General features: G+C 35.6%; 8 non-coding genes across 8 annotated transcripts; all 8 read left to right on the forward strand.

Moving 5' to 3' along the window:
- The first annotated feature begins 2,314 nt into the window (after nucleotides 1-2,314).
- Nucleotides 2,315-2,388, forward strand: TRNAI-AAU (transfer RNA isoleucine (anticodon AAU)). Its single transcript has one exon. It is a non-coding gene; the product is annotated as a tRNA-Ile (tRNA).
- A 12,248-nt stretch (nucleotides 2,389-14,636) lies between these two features.
- TRNAI-AAU (transfer RNA isoleucine (anticodon AAU)) lies at nucleotides 14,637-14,710 on the forward strand. Its single transcript has one exon. It is a non-coding gene; the product is annotated as a tRNA-Ile (tRNA).
- An 808-nt stretch (nucleotides 14,711-15,518) lies between these two features.
- On the forward strand, nucleotides 15,519-15,592 carry TRNAI-AAU (transfer RNA isoleucine (anticodon AAU)). Its single transcript has one exon. It is a non-coding gene; the product is annotated as a tRNA-Ile (tRNA).
- Nucleotides 15,593-16,400: 808 nt separating this feature from the next.
- Nucleotides 16,401-16,474, forward strand: TRNAI-AAU (transfer RNA isoleucine (anticodon AAU)). The gene has a single exon. It is a non-coding gene; the product is annotated as a tRNA-Ile (tRNA).
- An 808-nt stretch (nucleotides 16,475-17,282) lies between these two features.
- On the forward strand, nucleotides 17,283-17,356 carry TRNAI-AAU (transfer RNA isoleucine (anticodon AAU)). The gene has a single exon. It is a non-coding gene; the product is annotated as a tRNA-Ile (tRNA).
- An 808-nt stretch (nucleotides 17,357-18,164) lies between these two features.
- On the forward strand, nucleotides 18,165-18,238 carry TRNAI-AAU (transfer RNA isoleucine (anticodon AAU)). Its single transcript has one exon. It is a non-coding gene; the product is annotated as a tRNA-Ile (tRNA).
- Nucleotides 18,239-23,456: 5,218 nt separating this feature from the next.
- Nucleotides 23,457-23,530, forward strand: TRNAN-AUU (transfer RNA asparagine (anticodon AUU)). Its single transcript has one exon. It is a non-coding gene; the product is annotated as a tRNA-Asn (tRNA).
- A 2,574-nt stretch (nucleotides 23,531-26,104) lies between these two features.
- TRNAI-AAU (transfer RNA isoleucine (anticodon AAU)) lies at nucleotides 26,105-26,178 on the forward strand. The gene has a single exon. It is a non-coding gene; the product is annotated as a tRNA-Ile (tRNA).
- The last annotated feature ends 645 nt before the right edge of the window (nucleotides 26,179-26,823 follow it).

A 26,823-nucleotide genomic window follows, 5' to 3' on the forward strand; every position in this document is an offset into this window, starting at 1 on the left:
CTAAGAAATGTTAAGGCAAATTAATCAATCAGGACATTTATTTGGTGATTGAATCTACTATGGGGGCTAAGTTTTAAGAAGAGAAGAAGAACAGACCTTTACTCTCATTAGTGCACACTGAAGAAGAAAATTCTTAAAACCAGAATATCTTAAAACCATAGCACAAGTGATGGATCACTGCATTCTTATTGCAACTTTTCCTATTTCCAAATGTTTGACAAACATCTCTCCAGTTGAAAACTGATTTGAAACAGCTTCAAAATTAGTTTGGAGTAAAAAAACCACTGAAGATGATGGGATTTATACAAAGTTTAAATATAGATAAGCTATCCTAAAATTCAACTTTAAGGAAATTGAACAAAGTTATGTCCCACCAAGATTTGAAATCAGATTTCTGGATTCAAAGTCCAAAGTGCTCACCATTACACCATGGAACCCATTATTAGAGAGTCTTCCTCTACTCAATATTGCTGATCTTTGAAATACTGAATGTTCTCCTGTTTTAGGTACATTTGGCATTTTTGTGTTTGCTGTTGCTTTTATGATTGGCCGGTTAGCTCAGTTGGTTAGAGTGTGGTGCAAATAACGCCAAGGTCATGGGTTCTATCCCCATACGGGCCATGTGCTTTTTCTTGTTGTCCTACAAGAAATGCCAAGAAGGGATTTTATCCAGCGGCAAAGTGCATGAAGTGTGGGACGAATACATTGGCTACAGTTAGCAGCCCTTGAAATTTGCTAGAGAACATCATAGACACATACAAAACAGAGAGTTTTTAAATCCATGTTAGGAATAACAAAAATGTCATCCTTTGGCTGTTGCAGCATTTCTCTATATGGCATACATAGAAATATTTTTCTCAAAATATAGCAATATGGCAAATCTAAGAAATGCAAAGGCAAATTAATCAATCAGGACATTTATTTGGTGATTGAATCTACTATGGGGGACTAAGTTTTAAGAAGAGAAGAAGATCAGACCTTTACTCTCATTAGTGCACACTGAAGAAGCAAATTCTAAAAACCAGAATATCTAAAAACCATAGCACAAGTGATGGATCACTGCATTCTTATTGCAACTTTTCCTATTTCCAAATGTTTGACAAACATCTCTCCAGTTGAAAACTGATTTGAAACAGTTTCAAAATTAGTTTGGAGTAAAGAAACCACTGAAGTTGATGGGATTTATACAAAGTTTAAATATAGATAAGCTATCCTAAAACTTTGAAAATTCAACTTTAAGGAAATTGAACAAAGTTAGGTCCCACCAAGATTAGAAATCAGATTACTGGATTCAAAGTCCAAACTGCTCACCATTACAGCATGGAACCCATTATTAGAGAGTCTTCCTCTACTCAATATTGCTGATCTTTGAAATACTGAATGTTCCCCTGTTTTAGGTACATTTGGCATTTTTGTGTTTGCTGATGCTTTTATGTTTGGCCGGTTAGCTCAGTTGGTTAGAGTGTGGTGCTAATAATGCCAAGGTCATGGGTTCAATACGGGCCATGTGCTTTTTCTTGTTGTCCTACAAGAAATGCCAAGAAGGGATTTTATCCAGCGGCAAAGTGCATGAAGTGTGGGATGAATGCATTGGCTACAGTTAGCAGCCCTTGAAACTTGCTAGAGAACATCATAGACACATACAAAACAGAGAATTTTTAAATCCATGTTAGGAATAAACAAAAATGTCATCCTTTGGCTGATGCAGCATTTCTCTATATGGCATACATAGAAAACTTTTTCTCAAATATAGCAATATGGCAAATCTAAGAAATGCTAAGGCAAATTAATCAATCAGGACATTTATTTGGTGATTGAATCTACTATGGGTGACTAAGTTTTAAGAAGAGAAGAAGAACAGACCTTTACTCTCATTAGTGCACACTGAAGAAGAAAATTCTTAAAACCAGAATATCTTAAAACCATAGCACAAGTGATGGATCACTGCATTCTTATTGCAACTTTTCCTATTTTCAAATGTTTGACAAACATCTCTCCAGTTGAAAACTGATTTGAAACAGTTTCAAAATTAGTTTGGAGTAAAGAAACCACTGAAGATGATGGGATTTATACAAAGTTTAAATATAGATAAGCTATCCTAAAATTCAACTTTAAGGAAATTGAACAAAGATAGGTCCCACCAAGATTTGAAATCAGATTACTGGATTCAAAGTCCAAAGTGCTCACCATTACACCATGGAACCCATTATTAGAGAGTCTTCCTCTACTCAATATTGCTGATCTTTGAAATACTGAATGTTCTCCTGTTTTAGGAACATTTGGCATTTTTGAGTTTGCTGGTGCTTTTATGTTTGGCCAGTTAGCTCAGTTGGTTAGAGCGTGGTGCTAATAACACCAAGGTCATGGGTTTGATCCCCATACGGGCCATGTGCTTTTTCTTGTTGTCCTACAAGAAATGCCAAGAAGGGATTTTATCCAGCGGCAAAGTGCATGAAGTGTGGGATGAATGCATTGGCTACAGTTAGCAGCCCTTGAAACTTGCTAGAGAACATCATAGACACATACAAAACAGAGAATTTTTAAATCCATGTTTGGAATAAACAAAAATGTCATCCTTTGGCTGATGCAGCATTTCTCTATATGGCATACATAGAAAACTTTTTCTCAAATATAGCAATATGGCAAATCTAAGAAATGCTAAGGCAAATTAATCAATCAGGACATTTATTTGGTGATTGAATCTACTATGGGGGACTAAGTTTTAAGAAGAGAAGAAGATCAGACCTTTACTCTCATTAGTGCACACTGAAGAAGCAAATTCTAAAAACCAGAATATCTAAAAACCATAGCACAAGTGATGGATCACTGCATTCTTATTGCAACTTTTCCTATTTCCAAATGTTTGACAAACATCTCTCCAGTTGAAAACTGATTTGAAACAGTTTCAAAATTAGTTTGGAGTAAATAAACCACTGAAGTTGATGGGATTTATACAAAGTTTAAATATAGATAAGCTATCCTAAAATTCAACTTTAAGGAAATTGAACAAAGTTAGGTCCCACCAAGATTTGAAATCAGATTACTTGATTCAAAGTCCAAAGTGCTTACCATTACACCATGGAACCCATTATTAGAGAATCTTCTTTTACTCAATATTGCTGATCTTTGAAATACTGAATGTTTTCCTGTTTTAGGTACATTTGGCATTTTTGTGTTTGCTGATGCTTTTATGTTTGGCCGGTTAGCTCAGTTGGTTAGAGCATAGTGCTAATAATGCCGAGGTCATGTGTTCGATCCCCTTACTGGCCATGTGCTTTTTCTTGTTGTCCTACAAGAAATGCCAAGAAGGGATTTTATCCAGCGGCAAAGTGCATGAAGTCTGGGATGAATGCATTGGCTACAGTTAGCAGCCCTTGAAACTTGCTAGAGAACATCATAGACACATACAAAACAGAGAATTTTTAAATCCATGTTAGGAATAAACAAAAATGTCATCCTTTGGCTGATGCAGCATTTCTCTATATGGCATACATAGAAAACTTTTTCTCAAATATAGCAATATGGCAAATCTAAGAAATGCTAAGGCAAATTAATCAATCAGGACATTTATTTGGTGATTGAATCTACTATGGGGGCTAAGTTTTAAGAAGAGAAGAAGAACAGACCTTTACTCTCATTAGTGCACACTGAAGAAGAAAATTCTTAAAACCAGAATATCTTAAAACCATAGCACAAGTGATGGTATCACTGCATTCTTATTGCAACTTTTCCTATTTCCAAATGTTTGACAAACATCTCTCCAGTTGAAAACTGATTTGAAACAGCTTCAAAATTAGTTTGGAGTAAAAAAACCACTGAAGATGATGGGATTTATACAAAGTTTAAATATAGATAAGCTATCCTAAAATTCAACTTTAAGGAAATTGAACAAAGTTAGGTCCCACCAAGATTTGAAATCAGATTACTGGATTCAAAGTCCAAACTGCTCACCATTACACCATGGAACCCATTATTAGAGAGTCTTCCTCTACTCAATATTGCTGATCTTTGAAATACTGAATGTTCTCCTGTTTTAGGTACATTTGGCATTTTTGTGTTTGCTGATGCTTTTATGTTTGGCCGGTTAGCTCAGTTGGTTAGAGTGTGGTGCTAATAATGCCATGGTCATGGGTTCAATACGGGCCATGTGCTTTTTCTTGTTGTCCTACAAGAAATGCCAAGAAGGGAATTTATCCAGCGGCAAAGTGCATGAAGTGTGGGATGAATGCATTGGCTACAGTTAGCAGCCCTTGAAACTTGCTAGAGAACATCATAGACACATACAAAACAGAGAATTTTTAAATCCATGTTAGGAATAAACAAAAATGTCATCCTTTGGTTGATGCAGCATTTCTCTATATGGCATACATAGAAAACTTTTTCTCAAATATAGCAATATGGCAAATCTAAGAAATGTTAAGGCAAATTAATCAATCAGGACATTTATTTGGTGATTGAATCTACTATGGGGGCTAAGTTTTAAGAAGAGAAGAAGAACAGACCTTTACTCTCATTAGTGCACACTGAAGAAGAAAATTCTTAAAACCAGAATATCTTAAAACCATAGCACAAGTGATGGATCACTGCATTCTTATTGCAACTTTTCCTATTTCCAAATGTTTGACAAACATCTCTCCAGTTGAAAACTGATTTGAAACAGCTTCAAAATTAGTTTGGAGTAAAAAAACCACTGAAGATGATGGGATTTATACAAAGTTTAAATATAGATAAGCTATCCTAAAATTCAACTTTAAGGAAATTGAACAAAGTTAGGTACCACCAAGATTTGAAATCAGATTACTGGATTCAAAGTCCAAAGTGCTCACCATTACACCATGGAACCCATTATTAGAGAGTCTTCCTCTACTCAATATTGCTGATCTTTGAAATACTGAATGTTCTCCTGTTTTAGGTACATTTGGCATTTTTGTGTTTGCTGACGCTTTTATGATTGGCCGGTTAGCTCAGTTGGTTAGAGTGTGGTGCAAATAACGCCAAGGTCATGGGTTCTATCCCCATACGGGCCATGTGCTTTTTCTTGTTGTCCTACAAGAAATGCCAAGAAGGGATTTTATCCAGCGGCAAAGTGCATGAAGTGTGGGACGAATACATTGGCTACAGTTAGCAGCCCTTGAAATTTGCTAGAGAACATCATAGACACATACAAAACAGAGAGTTTTTAAATCCATGTTAGGAATAACAAAAATGTCATCCTTTGGCTGTTGCAGCATTTCTCTATATGGCATACATAGAAATATTTTTCTCAAAATATAGCAATATGGCAAATCTAAGAAATGCAAAGGCAAATTAATCAATCAGGACATTTATTTGGTGATTGAATCTACTATGGGGGACTAAGTTTTAAGAAGAGAAGAAGATCAGACCTTTACTCTCATTAGTGCACACTGAAGAAGCAAATTCTAAAAACCAGAATATCTAAAAACCATAGCACAAGTGATGGATCACTGCATTCTTATTGCAACTTTTCCTATTTCCAAATGTTTGACAAACATCTCTCCAGTTGAAAACTGATTTGAAACAGTTTCAAAATTAGTTTGGAGTAAAGAAACCACTGAAGTTGATGGGATTTATACAAAGTTTAAATATAGATAAGCTATCCTAAAACTTTGAAAATTCAACTTTAAGGAAATTGATCAAAGTTAGGTCCCACCAAGACTAGATATCAGATTACTGGATTCAAAGTCCAAACTGCTCACCATTACACCATGGAACCCATTATTAGAGAGTCTTCCTCTACTCAATATTGCTGATCTTTGAAATACTGAATGTTCTCCTGTTTTAGGTACATTTGGCATTTTTGTGTTTGCTGATGCTTTTATGTTTGGCCGGTTAGCTCAGTTGGTTAGAGTGTGGTGCTAATAATGCCAAGGTCATGGGTTCAATACGGGCCATGTGCTTTTTCTTGTTGTCCTACAAGAAATGCCAAGAAGGGATTTTATCCAGCGGCAAAGTGCATGAAGTGTGGGATGAATGCATTGGCTACAGTTAGCAGCCCTTGAAACTTGCTAGAGAACATCATAGACACATACAAAACAGAGAATTTTTAAATCCATGTTAGGAATAAACAAAAATGTCATCCTTTGGCTGATGCAGCATTTCTCTATATGGCATACATAGAAAACTTTTTCTCAAATATAGCAATATGGCAAATCTAAGAAATGCTAAGGCAAATTAATCAATCAGGACATTTATTTGGTGATTGAATCTACTATGGGGGACTAAGTTTTAAGAAGAGAAGAAGATCAGACCTTTACTCTCATTAGTGCACACTGAAGAAGAAAATTCTTAAAACCAGAATATCTTAAAACCATACCACAAGTGATGGATCACTGCATTCTTATTGCAACTTTTCCTATTTTCAAATGTTTGACAAACATCTCTCCAGTTGAAAACTGATTTGAAACAGTTTCAAAATTAGTTTGGAGTAAATAAACCACTGAAGTTGATGGGATTTATACAAAGTTTAAATATAGATAAGCTATCCTAAAATTCAACTTTAAGGAAATTGAACAAAGTTAGGTCCCACCAAGATTTGAAATCAGATTACTGGATTCAAAGTCCAAAGTGCTCACCATTACACCATGGAACCCATTATTAGAGAATCTTCCTCTACTCAATATTGCTGATCTTTGAAATACTGAATGTTCTCCTGTTTTAGGTACATTTGGCATTTTTGTGTTTGCTGATGCTTTTATGTTTGGCCGGTTAGCTCAGTTGGTTAGAGCGTGGTGCTAATAACACCAAGGTCTTGGGTTCGATCCCCATACAGGCCATGTGCTTTTTCTTGTTGTCCTACAAGAAATGCCAAGAAGGGATTTTAGCCAGCGGCAAAGTGATGAATGCATTGGCTACAGTTAGCAGCCCTTGAAACTTGCTAGAGAACATCATAGACACATACAAAACAGAGAATTTTTAAATCCATGTTAGGAATAAACAAAAATGTCATCCTTTGGCTGATGCAGCATTTCTCTATATGGCATACATAGAAAACTTTTTCTCAAATATAGCAATATGGCAAATCTAAGAAATGCTAAGGCAAATTAATCAATCAGGACATTTATTGGGTGATTGAATCTACTATGGGGGACTAAGTTTTAAGAAGAGAAGAAGATCAGACCTTTACTCTCATTAGTGCACACTGAAGAAGCAAATTCTAAAAACCAGAATATCTAAAAACCATAGCACAAGTGATGGATCACTGCATTCTTATTGCAACTTTTCCTATTTCCAAATGTTTGACAAACATCTCTCCAGTTGAAAACTGATTTGAAACAGTTTCAAAATTAGTTTGGAGTAAATAAACCACTGAAGTTGATGGGATTTATACAAAGTTTAAATATAGATAAGCTATCCTAAAATTCAACTTTAAGGAAATTGAACAAAGTTAGGTCCCACCAAGATTTGAAATTAGATTACTGGATTCAAAGTCCAAAGTGCTTACCATTACACCATGGAACCCATTATTAGAGAATCTTCCTCTACTCAATATTGCTGATCTTTGAAATACTGAATGTTCTCCTGTTTTAGGTACATTTGGCATTTTTGTGTTTGCTGATGCTTTTATGTTTGGGCGGTTAGCTCAGTTGGTTAGAGCATGGTGCTAATAACGCCAAGGTCATGTGTTTGATCCCCATACGAGCCATGTGCTTTTGCTTGTTGTCCTACAAGAAATGCCAAGAAGGGATTTTATCCAGCGGCAAAGTGCATGAAGTCTGGGATGAATGCATTGGCTACAGTTAGCAGCCCTTGAAACTTGCTAGAGAACATCATAGACACATACAAAACAGAGAATTTTTAAATCCATGTTAGGAATAAACAAAAATGTCATCCTTTGGCTGATGCAGCATTTCTCTATATGGCATACATAGAAAACTTTTTCTCAAATATAGCAATATGGCAAATCTAAGAAATGCTAAGGCAAATTAATCAATCAGGACATTTATTTGGTGATTGAATCTACTATGGGGGACTAAGTTTTAAGAAGAGAAGAAGATCAGACCTTTACTCTCATTAGTGCACACTGAAGAAGCAAATTCTAAAAACCAGAATATCTAAAAACCATAGCACAAGTGATGGATCACTGCATTCTTATTGCAACTTTTCCTATTTCCAAATGTTTGACAAACATCTCTCCAGTTGAAAACTGATTTGAAACAGTTTCAAAATTAGTTTGGAGTAAAGAAACCACTGAAGTTGATGGGATTTATACAAAGTTTAAATATAGATAAGCTATCCTAAAACTTTGAAAATTCAACTTTAAGGAAATTGATCAAAGTTAGGTCCCACCAAGACTAGATATCAGATTACTGGATTCAAAGTCCAAACTGCTCACCATTACACCATGGAACCCATTATTAGAGAGTCTTCCTCTACTCAATATTGCTGATCTTTGAAATACTGAATGTTCTCCTGTTTTAGGTACATTTGGCATTTTTGTGTTTGCTGATGCTTTTATGTTTGGCCGGTTAGCTCAGTTGGTTAGAGTGTGGTGCTAATAATGCCAAGGTCATGGGTTCAATACGGGCCATGTGCTTTTTCTTGTTGTCCTACAAGAAATGCCAAGAAGGGATTTTATCCAGCGGCAAAGTGCATGAAGTGTGGGATGAATGCATTGGCTACAGTTAGCAGCCCTTGAAACTTGCTAGAGAACATCATAGACACATACAAAACAGAGAATTTTTAAATCCATGTTAGGAATAAACAAAAATGTCATCCTTTGGCTGATGCAGCATTTCTCTATATGGCATACATAGAAAACTTTTTCTCAAATATAGCAATATGGCAAATCTAAGAAATGCTAAGGCAAATTAATCAATCAGGACATTTATTTGGTGATTGAATCTACTATGGGGGACTAAGTTTTAAGAAGAGAAGAAGATCAGACCTTTACTCTCATTAGTGCACACTGAAGAAGAAAATTCTTAAAACCAGAATATCTTAAAACCATACCACAAGTGATGGATCACTGCATTCTTATTGCAACTTTTCCTATTTTCAAATGTTTGACAAACATCTCTCCAGTTGAAAACTGATTTGAAACAGTTTCAAAATTAGTTTGGAGTAAATAAACCACTGAAGTTGATGGGATTTATACAAAGTTTAAATATAGATAAGCTATCCTAAAATTCAACTTTAAGGAAATTGAACAAAGTTAGGTCCCACCAAGATTTGAAATCAGATTACTGGATTCAAAGTCCAAAGTGCTCACCATTACACCATGGAACCCATTATTAGAGAATCTTCCTCTACTCAATATTGCTGATCTTTGAAATACTGAATGTTCTCCTGTTTTAGGTACATTTGGCATTTTTGTGTTTGCTGATGCTTTTATGTTTGGCCGGTTAGCTCAGTTGGTTAGAGCGTGGTGCTAATAACACCAAGGTCTTGGGTTCGATCCCCATACAGGCCATGTGCTTTTTCTTGTTGTCCTACAAGAAATGCCAAGAAGGGATTTTAGCCAGCGGCAAAGTGATGAATGCATTGGCTACAGTTAGCAGCCCTTGAAACTTGCTAGAGAACATCATAGACACATACAAAACAGAGAATTTTTAAATCCATGTTAGGAATAAACAAAAATGTCATCCTTTGGCTGATGCAGCATTTCTCTATATGGCATACATAGAAAACTTTTTCTCAAATATAGCAATATGGCAAATCTAAGAAATGCTAAGGCAAATTAATCAATCAGGACATTTATTGGGTGATTGAATCTACTATGGGGGACTAAGTTTTAAGAAGAGAAGAAGATCAGACCTTTACTCTCATTAGTGCACACTGAAGAAGCAAATTCTAAAAACCAGAACATCTAAAAACCATAGCACAAGTGATGGATCACTGCATTCTTATTGCAACTTTTCCTATTTCCAAATGTTTGACAAACATCTCTCCAGTTGAAAACTGATTTGAAACAGTTTCAAAATTAGTTTGGAGTAAATAAACCACTGAAGTTGATGGGATTTATACAAAGTTTAAATATAGATAAGCTATCCTAAAATTCAACTTTAAGGAAATTGAACAAAGTTAGGTCCCACCAAGATTTGAAATTAGATTACTGGATTCAAAGTCCAAAGTGCTTACCATTACACCATGGAACCCATTATTAGAGAATCTTCCTCTACTCAATATTGCTGATCTTTGAAATACTGAATGTTCTCCTGTTTTAGGTACATTTGGCATTTTTGTGTTTGCTGATGCTTTTATGTTTGGGCGGTTAGCTCAGTTGGTTAGAGCATGGTGCTAATAACGCCAAGGTCATGTGTTTGATCCCCATACGAGCCATGTGCTTTTGCTTGTTGTCCTACAAGAAATGCCAAGAAGGGATTTTATCCAGCGGCAAAGTGCATGAAGTCTGGGATGAATGCATTGGCTACAGTTAGCAGCCCTTGAAACTTGCTAGAGAACATCATAGACACATACAAAACAGAGAATTTTTAAATCCATGTTAGGAATAAACAAAAATGTCATCCTTTGGCTGATGCAGCATTTCTCTATATGGCATACATAGAAAACTTTTTCTCAAATATAGCAATATGGCAAATCTAAGAAATGCTAAGGCAAATTAATCAATCAGGACATTTATTTGGTGATTGAATCTACTATGGGGGCTAAGTTTTAAGAAGAGAAGAAGAACAGACCTTTACTCTCATTAGTGCACACTGAAGAAGAAAATTCTTAAAACCAGAATATCTTAAAACCATAGCACAAGTGATGGATCACTGCATTCTTATTGCAACTTTTCCTATTTTCAAATGTTTGACAAACATCTCTCCAGTTGAAAACTGATTTGAAACAGTTTCAAAATTAGTTTGGAGTAAAGAAACCACTGAAGATGATGTGATTTATACAAAGTTTAAATATAGATAAGCTATCCTAAAATTCAACTTTAAGGAAATTGAACAAAGTTAGGTCCCACCAAGATTTGAAATCAGATTACTGGATTCAAAGTCCAAAGTGCTCACCATTACACCATGGAACCCATTATTAGAGAGTCTTCCTCTACTCAATATTGCTGATCTTTGAAATACTGAATGTTCTCCTGTTTTAGGAACATTTGGCATTTTTGAGTTTGCTGGTGCTTTTATGTTTGGCCGGTTAGCTCAGTTGGTTAGAGTGTGGTGCTAATAACAACAATGTCATGGGTTCGATCCCCATACGGGCCATGTGCTTTTTCTTGTTGTCCTACAAGAAATGCCAAGAAGGGATTTTAGCCAGCGGCAAAGTGCATGAAGTGTGGGATGAATGCATTGGCTACAGTTAGCAGCCCTTGAAACTTGCTAGAGAACATCATAGGCACATACAAAACAGAGAATTTTTAAATCCATGTTAGGAATAAACAAAAATGTCATCCTTTGGCTGATGCAGCATTTCTCTTTATGGCATACATAGAAAACTTTTTCTCAAATATAGCAATATGGCAAATCTAAGAAATGCTAAGGCAAATTAATCAATCAGGACATTTATTTGGTGATTGAATCTACTATGGGGGACTAAGTTTTAAGAAGAGAAGAAGATCAGACCTTTACTCTCATTAGTGCACACTGAAGAAGCAAATTCTAAAAACCAGAATATCTAAAAACCATAGCACAAGTGATGGATCACTGCATTCTTATTGCAACTTTTCCTATTTCCAAATGTTTGACAAACATCTCTCCAGTTGAAAACTGATTTGAAACAGTTTCAAAATTAGTTTGGAGTAAAGAAACCACTGAAGTTGATGGGATTTATACAAAGTTTAAATATAGATAAGTTATCCTAAAATTCAACTTTAAGGAAATTGAACAAAGTTAGGTCCCACCAAGATTTGAAATCAGATTACTGGATTCAAAGTCCAAAGTGCTTACCATTACACCATGGAACCCATTATTAGAGAATCTTCCTCTACTCAATATTGCTGATCTTTGAAATACTGAATGTTCTCCTGTTTTAGGTACATTTGGCATTTTTGTGTTTGCTGATGCTTTTATGTTTGGCCGGATAGCTCAGTTGGTTAGAGTGTGGTGCTAATAACGCCAAGGTCATGTGTTCGATCCCCATACGGGCCATGTGCTTTTTTTTGTTGTCCTACAAGAAATGCCAAGAAGGGATTTTATCCAGCGGCAAAGTGCATGAAGTCTGGGATGAATGCATTGGCTACAGTTAGCAGCCCTTGAAACTTGCTAGAGAACATCATAGACACATACAAAACAGAGAATTTTTAAATCCATGTTAGGAATAAACAAAAATGTCATCCTTTGGCTGATGCAGCATTTCTCTATATGGCATACATAGAAAACTTTTTCTCAAATATAGCAATATGGCAAATCTAAGAAATGCTAAGGCAAATTAATCAATCAGGACATTTATTTGGTGATTGAATCTACTATGGGGGCTAAGTTTTAAGAAGAGAAGAAGAACAGACCTTTACTCTCATTAGTGCACACTGAAGAAGAAAATTCTTAAAACCAGAATATCTTAAAACCATAGCACAAGTGATGGATCACTGCATTCTTATTGCAACTTTTCCTATTTCCAAATGTTTGACAAACATCTCTCCAGTTGAAAACTGATTTGAAACAGCTTCAAAATTAGTTTGGAGTAAAAAAACCACTGAAGATGATGGGATTTATACAAAGTTTAAATATAGATAAGCTATCCTAAAATTCAACTTTAAGGAAATTGAACAAAGTTAGGTCCCACCAAGATTTGAAATCAGATTACTGGATTCAAAGTCCAAAGTGCTCACCATTACACCATGGAACCCATTATTAGAGAGTCTTCCTCTACTCAATATTGCTGATCTTTGAAATACTGAATGTTCTCCTGTTTTAGGTACATTTGGCATTTTTGTGTTTGTTGATGCTTTTATGATTGGCTGGTTAGCTCAGTTGGTTAGAGTGTGGTGCAAATAACGCCAAGGTCATGAGTTCTATCTACATACCGGCCATGTGCTTTTTCTTGTTGTCCTACAAGAAATGCCAAGAAGGGATTTTATCCAGCGGCAAAGTGCATGAAGTGTGGGACGAATACATTGGCTACAGTTAGCAGCCCTTGAAATTTGCTAGAGAACATCATAGACACATACAAAACAGAGAGTTTTTAAATCCATGTTAGGAATAACAAAAATGTCATCCTTTGGCTGTTGCAGCATTTCTCTATATGGCATACATAGAAATATTTTTCTCAAAATATAGCAATATGGCAAATCTAAGAAATGCAAAGGCAAATTAATCAATCAGGACATTTATTTGGTGATTGAATCTACTATGGGGGACTAAGTTTTAAGAAGAGAAGAAGATCAGACCTTTACTCTCATTAGTGCACACTGAAGAAGCAAATTCTAAAAACCAGAATATCTAAAAACCATAGCACAAGTGATGGATCACTGCATTCTTATTGCAACTTTTCCTATTTCCAAATGTTTGACAAACATCTCTCCAGTTGAAAACTGATTTGAAACAGTTTCAAAATTAGTTTGGAGTAAAGAAACCACTGAAGTTGATGGGATTTATACAAAGTTTAAATATAGATAAGCTATCCTAAAACTTTGAAAATTCAACTTTAAGGAAATTGAACAAAGTTAGGTCCCACCAAGATTTGAAATTAGATTACTGGATTCAAAGTCCAAACTGCTCACCATTACACCATGGAACCCATTATTAGAGAGTCTTCCTCTACTCAATATTGCTGATCTTTGAAATACTGAATGTTCTCCTGTTTTAGGTACATTTGGCATTTTTGTGTTTGCTGATGCTTTTATGTTTGGCCGGTTAGCTCAGTTGGTTAGAGTGTGGTGCTAATAATGCCAAGGTCATGGGATCAATACGGCCCATGTGCTTTTTCTTGTTGTCCTACAAGAAATGCCAAGAAGGGATTTTATCCAGCGGCAAAGTGCATGAAGTGTGGGATGAATGCATTGGCTACAGTTAGCAGCCCTTGAAACTTGCTAGAGAACATCATAGACACATACAAAACAGAGAATTTTTAAATCCATGTTAGGAATAAACAAAAATGTCATCCTTTGGCTGATGCAGCATTTCTCTATATGGCATACATAGAATACTTTTTCTCAAATATACCAATATGGCAAATCTAAGAAATGCTAAGGCAAATTAATCAATCAGGACATTTATTTGGTGATTGAATCTACTATGGGGGACTAAGTTTTAAGAAGAGAAGAAGAACAGACCTTTACTCTCATTAGTGCACACTGAAGAAGAAAATTCTTAAAACCAGAATATCTTAAAACCATAGCACAAGTGATGGATCACTGCATTCTTATTGCAACTTTTCCTATTTTCAAATGTTTGACAAACATCTCTCCAGTTGAAAACTGATTTGAAACAGTTTCAAAATTAGTTTGGAGTAAAGAAACCACTGAAGATGATGGGATTTATACAAAGTTTAAATATAGATAAGCTATCCTAAAATTCAACTTTAAGGAAATTGAACAAAGATAGGTCCCACCAAGATTTGAAATCAGATTACTGGATTCAAAGTCCAAAGTGCTCACTATTACACCATGGAACCCATTAATAGAGAATCTTCCTCTACTCAATATTGCTGATCTTTGAAATACTGAATGTTCTCCTGTTTTAGGTACATTTGGCATTTTTGAGTTTGCTGGTGCTTTTATGTTTGGCCGGTTAGCTCAGTTGGTTAGAGCGTGATGCTAATAACACCAAGGTCATGGGTTCGATCCCCATACCGGCCATGTGCTTTTTCTTGTTGTCCTACAAGAAATGCCAAGAAGGGATTTTATCCAGCGGCAAAGTGCATGAAGTGTGGGATGAATGCATTGGCTACAGTTAGCAGCCCTTGAAACTTGCTAGAGAACATCATAGACACATACAAAACAGAGAATTTTTAAATCCATGTTAGGAATAAACAAAAATGTCATCCTTTGGCTGATGCAGCATTTCTCTATATGGCATACATAGAAAACTTTTTCTCAAATATAGCAATATGGCAAATCTAAGAAATGCTAAGGCAAATTAATCAATCAGGACATTTATTTGGTGATTGAATCTACTATGGGGGACTAAGTTTTAAGAAGAGAAGAAGATCAGACCTTTACTCTCATTAGTGCACACTGAAGAAGCAAATTCTAAAAACCAGAATATCTAAAAACCATAGCACAAGTGATGGATCACTGCATTCTTATTGCAACTTTTCCTATTTCCAAATGTTTGACAAACATCTCTCCAGTTGAAAACTGATTTGAAACAGTTTCAAAATTAATTTGGAGTAAATAAACCACTGAAGTTGATGGGATTTATACAAAGTTTAAATATAGATAAGCTATCCTAAAATTCAACTTTAAGGAAATTGAACAAAGTTAGGTCCCACCAAGATTTGAAATCAGATTACTTGATTCAAAGTCCAAAGTGCTTACCATTACACCATGGAACCCATTATTAGAGAATCTTCCTCTACTCAATATTGCTGATCTTTGAAATACTGAATGTTCTCCTGTTTTAGGTACATTTGGCATTTTTGTGTTTGCTGATGCTTTTATGTTTGGCCGGTTAGCTCAGTTGGTTAGAGCGTGGTGCTAATAACGCCAAGGTCATGTGTTTGATCCCCATACCGGCCATGTGCTTTTTCTTGTTGTCCTACAAGAAATGCCAAGAAGGGATTTTATCCAGCGGCAAAGTGCATGAAGTGTGGGATGAATGCATTGGCTACAGTTAGCAGCCCTTGAAACTTGCTAGAGAACATCATAGACACATACAAAACAGAGAATTTTTAAATCCATGTTAGGAATAAACAAAAATGTCATCCTTTGGCTGATGCAGCATTTCTCTATATGGCATACATAGAAAACTTTTTCTCAAATATAGCAATATGGCAAATCTAAGAAATGCTAAGGCAAATTAATCAATCAGGACATTTATTTGGTGATTGAATCTACTATGGGGGACTAAGTTTTAAGAAGAGAAGAAGAACAGACCTTTACTCTCATTAGTGCACACTGAAGAAGAAAATTCTTAAAACCAGAATATCTTAAAACCATAGCACAAGTGATGGATCACTGCATTCTTATTGCAACTTTTCCTATTTTCAAATGTTTGACAAACATCTCTCCAGTTGAAAACTGATTTGAAACAGTTTCAAAATTAGTTTGGAGTAAAGAAACCACTGAAGATGATGGGATTTATACAAAGTTTAAATATAGATAAGCTATCCTAAAATTCAACTTTAAGGAAATTGAACAAAGATAGGTCCCACCAAGATTTGAAATCAGATTACTGGATTCAAAGTCCAAACTGCTCACCATTACACCATGGAACCCATTAATAGAGAGTCTTCCTCTACTCAATATTGCTGATCTTTGAAATACTGAATGTTCTCCTGTTTTAGGTACATTTGGCATTTTTGAGTTTGCTGATGCTTTTATGTTTGGCCGGTTAGCTCAGTTGGTTAGAGCGTGATGCTAATAACACCAAGGTCATGGGTTCGATCCCCATACGGGCCATGTGCTTTTTCTTGTTGTCCTACAAGAAATGCCAAGAAGGGATTTTATCCAGCGGCAAAGTGCATGAAGTGTGGGATGAATGCATTGGCTACAGTTAGCAGCCCTTGAAACTTGCTAGAGAACATCATAGACACATACAAAACAGAGAATTTTTAAATCCATGTTAGGAATAAACAAAAATGTCATCCTTTGGCTGATGCAGCATTTCTCTATATGGCATACATAGAAAACTTTTTCTCAAATATAGCAATATGGCAAATCTAAGAAATGCTAAGGCAAATTAATCAATCAGGACATTTATTTGGTGATTGAATCTACTATGGGGGACTAAGTTTTAAGAAGAGAAGAAGAACAGACCTTTACTCTCATTAGTGCACACTGAAGAAGAAAATTCTTAAAACCAGAATATCTTAAAACCATAGCACAAGTGATGGATCACTGCATTCTTATTGCAACTTTTCCTATTTTCAAATGTTTGACAAACATCTCTCCAGTTGAAAACTGATTTGAAACAGTTTAAAAATTAGTTTGGAGTAAAGAAACCACTGAAGATGATGGGATTTATACAAAGTTTAAATATAGATAAGCTATCCTAAAATTCAACTTTAAGGAAATTGAACAAAGATAGGTCCCACCAAGATTTGAAATCAGATTACTGGATTCAAAGTCCAAACTGCTCACCATTACACCATGGAACCCATTAATAGAGAGTCTTCCTCTACTCAATATTGCTGATCTTTGAAATACTGAATGTTCTCCTGTTTTAGGTACATTTGGCATTTTTGAGTTTGCTGATGCTTTTATGTTTGGCCGGTTAGCTCAGTTGGTTAGAGCGTGATGCTAATAACACCAAGGTCATGGGTTCGATCCCCATACGGGCCATGTGCTTTTTCTTGTTGTCCTACAAGAAATGCCAAGAAGGGATTTTATCCAGCGGCAAAGTGCATGAAGTGTGGGATGAATGCATTGGCTACAGTTAGCAGCCCTTGAAACTTGCTAGAGAACATCATAGACACATACAAAACAGAGAATTTTTAAATCCATGTTAGGAATAAACAAAAATGTCATCCTTTGGCTGATGCAGCATTTCTCTATATGGCATACATAGAAAACTTTTTCTCAAATATAGCAATATGGCAAATCTAAGAAATGCTAAGGCAAATTAATCAATCAGGACATTTATTTGGTGACTGAATCTACTATGGGGGACTAAGTTTTAAGAAGAGAAGAAGATCAGACCTTTACTCTCATTAGTGCACACTGAAGAAGCAAATTCTAAAAACCAGAATATCTAAAAACCATAGCACAAGTGATGGATCACTGCATTCTTATTGCAACTTTTCCTATTTCCAAATGTTTGACAAACATCTCTCCAGTTGAAAACTGATTTGAAACAGTTTCAAAATTAGTTTGGAGTAAAGAAACCACTGAAGATGATGGGATTTATACAAAGTTTAAATATAGATAAGCTATCCTAAAATTCAACTTTAAGGAAATTGAACAAAGATAGGTCCCACCAAGATTTGAAATCAGATTACTGGATTCAAAGTCCAAACTGCTCACCATTACACCATGGAACCCATTAATAGAGAGTCTTCCTCTACTCAATATTGCTGATCTTTGAAATACTGAATGTTCTCCTGTTTTAGGTACATTTGGCATTTTTGAGTTTGCTGATGCTTTTATGTTTGGCCGGTTAGCTCAGTTGGTTAGAGCGTGATGCTAATAACACCAAGGTCATGGGTTCGATCCCCATACGGGCCATGTGCTTTTTCTTGTTGTCCTACAAGAAATGCCAAGAAGGGATTTTATCCAGCGGCAAAGTGCATGAAGTTTGGGATGAATGCATTGGCTACAGTTAGCAGCCCTTGAAACTTGCTAGAGAACATCATAGACACATACAAAACAGAGAATTTTTAAATCCATGTTAGGAATAAACAAAAATGTCATCCTTTGGCTGATGCAGCATTTCTCTATATGGCATACATAGAAAACTTTTTCTCAAATATAGCAATATGGCAAATCTAAGAAATGCTAAGGCAAATTAATCAATCAGGACATTTATTTGGTGACTGAATCTACTATGGGGGACTAAGTTTTAAGAAGAGAAGAAGATCAGACCTTTACTCTCATTAGTGCACACTGAAGAAGCAAATTCTAAAAACCAGAATATCTAAAAACCATAGCACAAGTGATGGATCACTGCATTCTTATTGCAACTTTTCCTATTTCCAAATGTTTGACAAACATCTCTCCAGTTGAAAACTGATTTGAAACAGTTTCAAAATTAGTTTGGAGTAAATAAACCACTGAAGTTGATGGGATTTATACAAAGTTTAAATATAGATAAGCTATCCTAAAATTCAACTTTAAGGAAATTGAACAAAGTTAGGTCCCACCAAGATTTGAAATCAGATTACTTGATTCAAAGTCCAAAGTGCTTACCATTACACCATGGAACCCATTATTAGAGAATCTTCCTCTACTCAATATTGCTGATCTTTGAAATACTGAATGTTCTCCTGTTTTAGGTACATTTGGCATTTTTGTGTTTGCTGATGCTTTTATGTTTGGCCGGTTAGCTCAGTTGGTTAGAGCGTGGTGCTAATAATGCCAAGGTCATGTGTTTGATCCCCATACCGGCCATGTGCTTTTTCTTGTTGTCCTACAAGAAATGCCAAGAAGGGATTTTATCCAGCGGCAAAGTGCATGAAGTGTGGGATGAATGCATTGGCTACAGTTAGCAGCTCTTGAAACTTGCTAGAGAACATCATAGACACATACAACACAGAGAATTTTTAAATCCATGTTAGGAATAAACAAAAATGTCATCCTTTGGCTGATGCAGCATTTCTCTATATGGCATACATAGAAAACTTTTTCTCAAATATAGCAATATGGCAAATCTAAGAAATGCTAAGGCAAATTAATCAATCAGGACATTTATTTGGTGATTGAATCTACTATGGGGGCTAAGTTTTAAGAAGAGAAGAAGAACAGACCTTTACTCTCATTAGTGCACACTGAAGAAGAAAATTCTTAAAACCAGAATATCTTAAAACCATAGCACAAGTGATGGATCTCTGCATTCTTATTGCAACTTTTCCTATTTCCAAATGTTTGACAAACATCTCTCCAGTTGAAAACTGATTTGAAACAGCTTCAAAATTAGTTTGGAGTAAAAAAACCACTGAAGATGATGGGATTTATAAACAGTTTAAATATAGATAAGCTATCCTAAAATTCAACTTTAAGGAAATTGAACAAAGTTAGGTCCCACCAAGATTTGAAATCAGATTACTGGATTCAAAGTCCAAAGTGCTCACCATTACACCATGGAACCCATTATTAGAGAGTCTTCCTCTACTCAATATTGCTGATCTTTGAAATACTGAATGTTCTCCTGTTTTAGGTACATTTGGCATTTTTGTGTTTGCTGATGCTTTTATGATTGGCCGGTTAGCTCAGTTGGTTAGAGTGTGGTGCAAATAACGCCAAGGTCATGGGTTCTATCCCCATACTGGCCATGTGCTTTTTCTTGTTGTCCTACAAGAAATGCCAAGAAGGGATTTTATCCAGCGGCAAAGTGCATGAAGTGTGGGACGAATACATTGGCTACAGTTAGCAGCCCTTGAAATTTGCTAGAGAACATCATAGACACATACAAAACAGAGAGTTTTTAAATCCATGTTAGGAATAACAAAAATGTCATCCTTTGGCTGTTGCAGCATTTCTCTATATGGCATACATAGAAATATTTTTCTCAAAATATAGCAATATGGCAAATCTAAGAAATGCAAAGGCAAATTAATCAATCAGGACATTTATTTGGTGATTGAATCTACTATGGGGGACTAAGTTTTAAGAAGAGAAGAAGATCAGACCTTTACTCTCATTAGTGCACACTGAAGAAGCAAATTCTAAAAACCAGAATATCTAAAAACCATAGCACAAGTGATGGATCACTGCATTCTTATTGCAACTTTTCCTATTTCCAAATGTTTGACAAACATCTCTCCAGTTGAAAACTGATTTGAAACAGTTTCAAAATTAGTTTGGAGTAAAGAAACCACTGAAGTTGATGGGATTTATACAAAGTTTAAATATAGATAAGCTATCCTAAAACTTTGAAAATTCAACTTTAAGGAAATTGAACAAAGTTAGGTCCCACCAAGCTTAGAAATCAGATTACTGGATTCAAAGTCCAAACTGCTCACCATTACACCATGGAACCCATTATTAGAGAGTCTTCCTCTACTCAATATTGCTGATCTTTGAAATACTGAATGTTCTCCTGTTTTAGGTATATTTGGCATTTTTGTGGTTGCTGATGCTTTTATGATTGGCCGGTTAGCTCAGTTGGTTAGAGTGTGGTGCAAATAACGCCAAGGTCATGGGTTCTATCCCCATACGTGCCATGTGCTTTTTCTTGTTGTCCTACAAGAAATGCCAAGAAGGGATTTTATCCAGCGGCAAAGTGCATGAAGTGTGGGACGAATACATTGGCTACAGTTAGCAGCCCTTGAAATTTGCTAGAGAACATCATAGACACATACAAAACAGAGAGTTTTTAAATCCATGTTAGGAATAACAAAAATGTCATCCTTTGGCTGTTGCAGCATTTCTCTATATGGCATACATAGAAATATTTTTCTCAAAATATAGCAATATGGCAAATCTAAGAAATGCTAAGGCAAATTAATCAATCAGGACATTTATTTGGTGATTGAATCTACTATGGGGGACTAAGTTTTAAGAAGAGAAGAAGATCAGCCCTTTACTCTCATTAGTGCACACTGAAGAAGCAAATTCTAAAAACCAGAATATCTAAAAACCATAGCACAAGTGATGGATCACTGCATTCTTATTGCAACTTTTCCTATTTCCAAATGTTTGACAAACATCTCTCCAGTTGAAAACTGATTTGAAACAGTTTCAAAATTAGTTTGGAGTAAATAAACCACTGAAGTTGATGGGATTGATACAAAGTTTAAATATAGATAAGCTATCCTAAAATTCAACTTTAAGGAAATTGAACAAAGTTAGGTCCCACCAAGATTTGAAATCAGATTACTTGATTCAAAGTCCAAAGTGCTTACCATTACACCATGGAACCCATTATTAGAGAATCTTCCTCTACTCAATATTGCTGATCTTTGAAATACTGAATGTTCTCCTGTTTTAGGTACATTTGGCATTTTTGAGTTTGCTGATGCTTTTATGTTTGGCCGGTTAGCTCAGTTGGTTAGAGTGTGGTGCTAATAATGCCAAGGTCATGGGATCAATACGGCCCATGTGCTTTTTCTTGTTGTCCTACAAGAAATGCCAAGAAGGGATTTTATCCAGCGGCAAAGTGCATGAAGTGTGGGATGAATGCATTGGCTACAGTTAGCAGCCCTTGAAACTTGCTAGAGAACATCATAGACACATACAAAACAGAGAATTTTTAAATCCATGTTAGGAATAAACAAAAATGTCATCCTTTGGCTGATGCAGCATTTCTCTATATGGCATACATAGAAAACTTTTTCTCAAATATAGCAATATGGCAAATCTAAGAAATGCTAAGGCAAATTAATCAATCAGGACATTTATTTGGTGATTGAATCTACTATGGGGGCTAAGTTTTAAGAAGAGAAGAAGAACAGACCTTTACTCTCATTAGTGCACACTGAAGAAGAAAATTCTTAAAACCAGAATATCTTAAAACCATAGCACAAGTGATGGATCACTGCATTCTTATTGCAACTTTTCCTATTTCCAAATGTTTGACAAACATCTCTCCAGTTGAAAACTGATTTGAAACAGTTTCAAAATTAGTTTGGAGTAAATAAACCACTGAAGTTGATGGGATTTATACAAAGTTTAAATATAGATAAGCTATCCTAAAATTCAACTTTAAGGAAATTGAACAAAGTTAGGTCCCACCAAGATTTGAAATCAGATTACTTGATTCAAAGTCCAAAGTGCTTACCATTACACCATGGAACCCATTATTAGAGAATCTTCCTCTACTCAATATTGCTGATCTTTGAAATACTGAATGTTCTCCTGTTTTAGGTACATTTGGCATTTTTGTGTTTGCTGATTCTTTTATGTTTGGCCGGTTAGCTAAGTTGGTTAGAGCGTGGTGCTAATAACGCCAAGGTCATGTGTTCGATCCCCATACCGGCCATGTGCTTTTTCTTGTTGTCCTACAAGAAATGCCAAGAAGGGATTTTATCCAGCGGCAAAGTGCATGAAGTCTGGGATGAATGCATTGGCTACAGTTAGCAGCCCTTGAAACTTGCTAGAGAACATCATAGACACATACAAAACAGAGAATTTTTAAATCCATGTTAGGAATAAACAAAAATGTCATCCTTTGGCTGATGCAGCATTTCTCTATATGGCATACATAGAAAACTTTTTCTCAAATATAGCAATATGGCAAATCTAAGAAATGTTAAGGCAAATTAATCAATCAGGACATTTATTTGGTTATTGAATCTACTATGGGGGCTAAGTTTTAAGAAGAGAAGAAGAACAGACCTTTACTCTCATTAGTGCACACTGAAGAAGCAAATTCTTAAAACCAGAATATCTTAAAACCATAGCACAAGTGATGGATCACTGCATTCTTATTGCAACTTTTCCTATTTCCAAATGTTTGACAAACATCTCTCCAGTTGAAAACTGATTTGAAACAGCTTCAAAATTAGTTTGGAGTAAAAAAACCACTGAAGATGATGGGATTTATACAAAGTTTAAATATAGATAAGCTATCCTAAAATTCAACTTTAAGGAAATTGAACAAAGTTAGGTCCCACCAAGATTTGAAATCAGATTACTGGATTCAAAGTCCAAAGTGCTCACCATTACACCATGGAACCCATTATTAGAGAGTCTTCCTCTACTCAATATTGCTGATCTTTGAAATACTGAATGTTCTCCTGTTTTAGGTACATTTGGCATTTTTGTGTTTGCTGATCCTTTTTTATTTGGCCGGTTAGCTCAGTTGGTTAGAGCGTGGTGCTATTAACGCCAAGGTCATGTGTTCGATCCCCATACCGGCCATGTGCTTTTTCTTGTTGTCCTACAAGAAATGCCAAGAAGGGATTTTATCCAGCGGCAAAGTGCATGAAGTCTGGGATGAATGCATTGGCTACAGTTAGCAGCCCTTGAAACTTGCTAGAGAACATCATAGACACATACAAAACAGAGAATTTTTAAATCCATGTTAGGAATAAACAAAAATGTCATCCTTTGGCTGATGCAGCATTTCTCTATATGGCATACATAGAAAACTTTTTCTCAAATATAGCAATATGGCAAATCTAAGAAATGTTAAGGCAAATTAATCAATCAGGACATTTATTTGGTGATTGAATCTACTATGGGGGCTAAGTTTTAAGAAGAGAAGAAGAACAGACCTTTACTCTCATTAGTGCACACTGAAGAAGCAAATTCTTAAAACCAGAATATCTTAAAACCATAGCACAAGTGATGGATCACTGCATTCTTATTGCAACTTTTCCTATTTCCAAATGTTTGACAAACATCTCTCCAGTTGAAAACTGATTTGAAACAGCTTCAAAATTAGTTTGGAGTAAAAAAACCACTGAAGATGATGGGATTTATACAAAGTTTAAATATAGATAAGCTATCCTAAAATTCAACTTTAAGGAAATTGAACAAAGTTAGGTCCCACCAAGATTTGAAATCAGATTACTGGATTCAAAGTCCAAAGTGCTCACCATTACACCATGGAACCCATTATTAGAGAGTCTTCCTCTACTCAATATTGCTGATCTTTGAAATACTGAATGTTCTCCTGTTTTAGGTACATTTGGCATTTTTGTGTTTGCTGATGCTTTCATGATTGGCCGGTTAGCTCAGTTGGTTAGAGTGTGGTGCAAATAACGCCAAGGTCATGGGTTCTATCCCCATACGGGCCATGTGCTTTTTCTTGTTGTCCTACAAGAAATGCCAAGAAGGGATTTTATCCAGCGGCAAAGTGCATGAAGTGTGGGACGAATACATTGGATACAGTTAGCAGCACTTGAAATTTGCTAGAGAACATCATAGACACATACAAAACAGAGAGTTTTTAAATCCATGTTAGGAATAACAAAAATGTCATCCTTTGGCTGTTGCAGCATTTCTCTATATGGCATACATAGAAATATTTTTCTCAAAATATAGCAATATGGCAAATCTAAGAAATGCAAAGGCAAATTAATCAATCAGGACATTTATTTGGTGATTGAATCTACTATGGGGGACTAAGTTTTAAGAAGAGAAGAAGATAAGAACTTTACTCTCATTAGTGCACACTGAAGAAGCAAATTCTAAAAACCAGAATATCTAAAAACCATAGCACAAGTGATGGATCACTGCATTCTTATTGCAACTTTTCCTATTTCCAAATGTTTGACAAACATCTCTCCAGTTGAAAACTGATTTGAAACAGTTTCAAAATTAGTTTGGAGTAAAGAAACCACTGAAGTTGATGGGATTTATACAAAGTTTAAATATAGATAAGCTATCCTAAAACTTTGAAAATTCAACTTTAAGGAAATTGAACAAAGTTAGGTCCCACCAAGATTAGAAATCAGATTACTGGATTCAAAGTCCAAACTGCTCACCATTACACCATGGAACCCATTATTAGAGAGTCTTCCTCTACTCAATATTGCTGATCTTTGAAATACTGAATGTTCTCCTGTTTTAGGTACATTTGGCATTTTTGTGTTTGCTGATGCTTTTATGTTTGGCCGGTTAGCTCAGTTGGTTAGAGTGTGGTGCTAATAATGCCAAGGTCATGGGTTCAATACGGGCCATGTGCTTTTTCTTGTTGTCCTACAAGAAATGCCAAGAAGGGATTTTATCCAGCGGCAAAGTGCATGAAGTGTGGGATGAATGCATTGGCTACAGTTAGCAGCCCTTGAAACTTGCTAGAGAACATCATAGACACATACAAAACAGAGAATTTTTAAATCCATGTTAGGAATAAACAAAAATGTCATCCTTTGGCTGATGCAGCATTTCTCTATATGGCATACATAGAAAACTTTTTCTCAAATATAGCAATATGGCATATCTAAGAAATGCTAAGGCAAATTAATCAATCAGGACATTTATTTGGTGATTGAATCTACTATGGGGGACTAAGTTTTAAGAAGAGAAGAAGAACAGACCTTTACTCTCATTAGTGCACACTGAAGAAGCAAATTCTAAAAACCAGAATATCTAAAAACCATAGCACAAGTGATGGATCACTGCATTCTTATTGCAACTTTTCCTATTTCCAAATGTTTGACAAACATCTCTCCAGTTGAAAACTGATTTGAAACAGTTTCAAAATTAGTTTGGAGTAAATAAACCACTGAAGTTGATGGGATTTATACAAAGTTTAAATATAGATAAGCTATCCTAAAATTCAACTTTAAGGAAATTGAACAAAGTTAGGTCCCACCAAGATTTGAAATCAGATTACTTGATTCAAAGTCCAAAGTGCTTACCATTACACCATGGAACCCATTATTAGAGAATCTTCCTCTACTCAATATTGCTGATCTTTGAAATACTGAATGTTCTCCTGTTTTAGGTACATTTGGCATTTTTGTGTTTGCTGATTCTTTTATGTTTGGCCGGTTAGCTCAGTTGGTTAGAGCGTGGTGCTAATAACGCCAAGGTCATGTGTTCGATCCCCATACCGGCCATGTGCTTTTTCTTGTTGTCCTACAAGAAATGCCAAGAAGGGATTTTATCCAGCGGCAAAGTGCATGAAGTCTGGGATGAATGCATTGGCTACAGTTAGCAGCCCTTGAAACTTGCTAGAGAACATCATAGACACATACAAAACAGAGAATTTTTAAATCCATGTTAGGAATAAACAAAAATGTCATCCTTTGGCTGATGCAGCATTTCTCTATATGGCATACATAGAAAACTTTTTCTCAAATATAGCAATATGGCAAATCTAAGAAATGTTAAGGCAAATTAATCAATCAGGACATTTATTTGGTGATTGAATCTACTATGGGGGCTAAGTTTTAAGAAGAGAAGAAGAACAGACCTTTACTCTCATTAGTGCACACTGAAGAAGCAAATTCTTAAAACCAGAATATCTTAAAACCATAGCACAAGTGATGGATCACTGCATTCTTATTGCAACTTTTCCTATTTCCAAATGTTTGACAAACATCTCTCCAGTTGAAAACTGATTTGAAACAGCTTCAAAATTAGTTTGGAGTAAAAAAACCACTGAAGATGATGGGATTTATACAAAGTTTAAATATAGATAAGCTATCCTAAAATTCAACTTTAAGGAAATTGAACAAAGTTAGGTCCCACCAAGATTTGAA

The sequence above is a fragment of the Taudactylus pleione genome, unplaced genomic scaffold (assembly GCF_031769625.1).
Source record: "Taudactylus pleione unplaced genomic scaffold, aTauple2 ptg000085l, whole genome shotgun sequence".
Taxonomy (NCBI): Eukaryota; Metazoa; Chordata; class Amphibia; order Anura; family Myobatrachidae; genus Taudactylus; species Taudactylus pleione.